Here is a 4,585-nt window from a genome sequence, read left to right on the forward strand (position 1 = left end):
AGCCGCAATGCTCCTCTGGGAAATGCCTAATTATGCAAATTGTCTCTTCAGAGAAGAAGAGGACTAGAACTCTGGTGCCACCTATTGGAGGTAGCAATCCTAAAAGTCAATGTTGACCCTTTAACGAGCCTAGTTACATGACTTAGGATAAAAGCCAAGCCAGAATCTCCATTTGCAGACACTGTGTTTCAGGGTACTGCCCCTCATCAGTGCAAAGTGGGAGAAGATCTGGTTTGGCTGTGAGAGAGGCGTCTGACCGATATCCAAGAAGTATCATTTCTCCTTGCGGAGAATGACATGCTAAGCATGTCGAGGTGAGGAGACTTAAAGCCGCAATGCTCCTCTGGGAAATATGCTAATTATGCAAATTGTATATCGACTAAATACCCTGTATTTGTTGTCATCTTTTTATCAGCACTTGCTGACTACTAATATATGTCTTACTGCAAGGTATTTTAGCACATTTTTCATTCTGTGCTTTGTTTGTGTTTCAATCAGTGGGTGGTGTGAACATTGTCCTACAGACTTGTTCACATTTGTGCATTTCACATGTGTTTTTAATCCAGTTTTTTTTAGTGCTTATGCATGATTTGAGAGACCCCACCCCTCTCTTGTGTGACATGCACAAAAGGAGCTGTCTCACGCCACGAGCCCATACAGGTAAGCGCCTGTTTTAATCCTGCTCATTTAGACACTGTTCACATGTTCAAGTTTTAAATATATTAGATAGGGACTGCTTCAATAGGGGTTACCTTGATGAGGTGGAGTGGCTTGGTATACACTTTTTTTGCAAAAAAACGTATCGACTAAATACCCTGTATTTGTTGTCATCTTTTTACCAGCACTTGCTGATTATTGTCATATTTTTTACTGCAGGGTATTTTTGCACATTTGTTATTCTGTGCTTTCTTTTTGTGTTTCAGTCAGTGGGTGGTGTGAGCACTGTCCGACCGACTTGTTCACGTTTGTGCATGTCACATGTGTTTTTAATCCATTTTTTCCTTGCTTTTACATGGTTTGAGAGACCCCACCCCTCTCTTGTGTGACATGCACATAAAGAGCTGTCTTACACCACGTGCCCATACTAGGAAGCGCCTGTCATAATCCTGTTAATTTAGACACTGTTCATATGTTCAGGTTTTAAATACATTAGATAGGGACTGCTCCATTAAGGGTTACCTTGACGAGGTGGAGTGGCTTGGTATACACTTTTTTGCAAAAAAAATGTATCGACTAAATACGCTGTATTTGTTGTCATCTTTTTTCCAGCACTTGCTGATTATTGTCATATTTTTTACTGCAGGGTATTTTTGCACATTTGTTATTCTGTGCTTTCTTTTTGTGTTTCAAAAAGCAATTTTGAATAAGTGGAGGGGATGCTGTTTTTAAAATGGTATCACTTTTGGGGTTTTCAACATATAAGACCCCAAAGTCACTTCAAAACTTAATAGGTCCCTAAAAAAATAAGTTTTGTAAATTTCCTCAAAAAAATGAAAAACTACTGCTACATTTTTAAGCCTTCTAAAATGCCAGCAAAATAAAACAACATTTTACAAATGGTGCTGATGTAAAGTGGTCATGAGAGAAATGTTATTTATTAATGTTTTTAAGTGGTATAACTATCTGGGTTAAAGGGATAATAATTCACATTTCGAAAGCTGCAAATTTATTACATTTTTGCAAAATTTCAGATATTTTTATAAATATATGCAGAAAATACTGACATAAATTTACTATTATCATAAAGTGCAATGTGCCACGAAAAAACAATTTCAAAATCAATGGGATATGTTGAAGCGTTCCAGAGTTATTACCACATAAAGTGATACTGGTCAGATTTCAAAAATTTTGCTCGGTCACTAAGGGGTTAAACTGTTTTTAGCCCTGTAATGCAAACACAGCCTTTTTGATGTCTAAGTGATCTCAACTAATCTGGCTAGAGAAAAAGGAATGCTAAGCTGAGATAAACAGCAGCCTATATAATTGTACCCAGGAATTTCAGTGTTCCTGGGCTACTTATATGATATAAAAGGTCCAACAATTATCCCTTTTTGGGTTGCCTTGCTGTTGCTTATACACAGACCGAGTAAATAGAATAAGCCATGGAATTTTCACACAGTTGAGTTGTTGGCAGAAGATTATTCACTATACTCTCCAAGCATGTGACAACAGAGCTTCTTTATTCAGGAACAATCAGCAACAATATATGATAAGCTTAATAGATCAGGAATAAATCATTTGTGTGTCTCTATCTGTGCTGCATCTACAGCAGGCTGCTTCTCTCATACACAGACACAGGAAATACAGTCACATGCTCTCCCTGTGTGAGCCTCTGGGAATTACCTTTTTTTGTTCTAGCTTTATAAACAGCATTCAAATCTAGCAACTAAACACTCATAGACAGGAATGGAGTTGTTGCACCAAACATATTCCAACACCCCTACTCAACAACTACTTATCCTGTTTGTCCCATTGACACAATCTTGGCTCTTGATAATGGCTCTGTCATACCATCAGCTATTATCTTGTCAGAATCGCAATACACAAACTCGAGTACACCACGTTCCACTAAGTCACGTAAGTGGTGATGTTTTACATCAATGTGCTTAGTCCTTGCACTAATCTCACTGCTGGCAAGTTTAATGCATCCTTGGTTGTCCTTGTATATGACTGTGGTTGAGCTAATGGCTTGCCGAAATCTTCCAAAAGTTGTTTCAACCAAATTACTTCTTGACTTGTATAAGCAGCAGACATATATTCGGCTTCTGTAGAAGATAATGTGATTGACACTTGTTTTCTGCTGGAGCAAGAAATTGAATTTTCTTCTAACTTGAACAATTAACCACTTGTTGATTTCCGATCACTTGAATCTCCAGCCCAATCTGCATCCACATAACCTCTGAGAGTGAGATCTCCTGATGCAGATATCTTCAGATTTAGTCTTTGAGTTTCTTTAAGATACTGAAGAATTTTCTTAATTGCATTCCGGTCTCTTTGGCGTGGCGTGCTTACATGACGGCAGAAAATTCCGACTGTGGCTGTGATATCCAGACGAGTTGTGGTTGCTATGTTCTGAAGTGCCCCCACTTCTTGTCTGAAACTCTCATTGCTGGGTAGCAGATCTTCTTCTCCTTCCAACTTTAAGTAGGATGGATCCATTGGTGTTGACACACCTTTGGCTTCTGACATTCCAAACTGGCTTATACCAAGGAATGTGACGGTCACAAGGGGGCATTCTCTGCATCTGGAGGAGAGAAGATTTTTCCACCAACATAGAAGAGGATTCTTTAATGTTAGGGCAGTGAGAATCTGGAATTCCTTGCCTGAGGAGGTGGTGATGGCAAACTCAGTCGAGGGGTTCAAGAGAGGCCTGGATGTCTTCCTGGAGCGTAACAATATTGTATCTTACAGTTATTAGGTTCTTTAGAAGGACGTAGATCTGGGGATTTATTCTGATGGAATATAGGTTTGAACTGGATGGACAAATGTCTTTTTTTTGGCCTTGCTAGCTATGTTATTATGGTTTAGTATGGCGGAAACTTTAGAACTTTGGTTGAGAAGAAAACTCCAATCATCCTCTCTCTGGATTTGGATTCCCAAATAATATATCACATTTCCAAGGTCCTTAGTCTCAAAATGCTGGTTGAGAATTTCACCTAGTTTTACAATTTCCTTTTCAACTTCATGACATTATCTACTTATAGGAGAACATACATTCACTCCTTCACTACATTTTTCGAATACAAACATGGATCAGCTTGAGATCTTTTAAATTCTTCATCCATCAAAACTTTGTTCATTTTTGGAGTTCCAAGCTCTTGCCGACTGCTTAAGTCCATAGAGAGATATTTGCATTTTACAAACAAGGTGCTTTTCATCCTTTTTAATATATCCCTTGGGTTGGCTCATCTACAACTCTTCTTCAATGTCACCATGCAGGTCAACTGTTTTATGTCAAAATGTCTCACTGTCATCTGTTGAACTGGAGATACGGACATTAAAGTTCTGAAGGTGGTTTGCTTCGCAATTGGAGAAAATGTAGCATTATAAACTTGACCATACTTTTGCGAGTACAATTATGCGACCAATCTTGCTTTAAATTGGTGAACTTTACCTTCTGAGTCATATTTGTTTTTGAAGACCCACGTACATCCGATAGCTTTTTTTCCTAGAGGTAGCTCAGTAAGCTCCCATGTCTGGAGTTGGTGAAGGGACTCCATCTATTCATTAGCAGCATTTATCCACTTCTGCTTCTTGTGGACAGGCAGTTTTTGCATCTCTTGCCATGACTGTGGCTCTGGTTCGGGAAGTGTTCTGACCATATAAGAAAGATGTCTAGCTGAGATACCTTTGTTTAGCCTTTCTGATCTCCTGACTGGAGGTTGACTTGCTTTTTCTGTGTCTTCCTTGGTGGCTTCAGAGCATATCCACACTTTAGTGTTTTCCTTTTCGGCATCTGGGTTTGGTAATTGAGATTCTTGTTCTTGCTTCTTAGGTTGAATAACTGGTGTAACTTCATGGAATTTGAGCGATACAGAGTTTTCATCAATCACTACATCTCTGCTGATTGTTACTGGCTTGGTCT

At 38.9% G+C, this 4,585-nt stretch overlaps 1 pseudogene; it reads right to left on the reverse strand.

Annotated features, from left to right (window-relative positions):
• Nucleotides 1-2,568: 2,568 nt before the first annotated feature.
• On the reverse strand, nt 2,569-3,189 carry LOC141089597 (uncharacterized; annotated as a pseudogene).
• Nucleotides 3,190-4,585: the final 1,396 nt, after the last annotated feature.

This window comes from Dendrobates tinctorius, unplaced genomic scaffold, assembly GCF_039654945.1.
Source record: "Dendrobates tinctorius isolate UK_male_01 unplaced genomic scaffold, ASM3965494v1 ptg000046l, whole genome shotgun sequence".
NCBI lineage: Eukaryota > Metazoa > Chordata > Amphibia > Anura > Dendrobatidae > Dendrobates > Dendrobates tinctorius.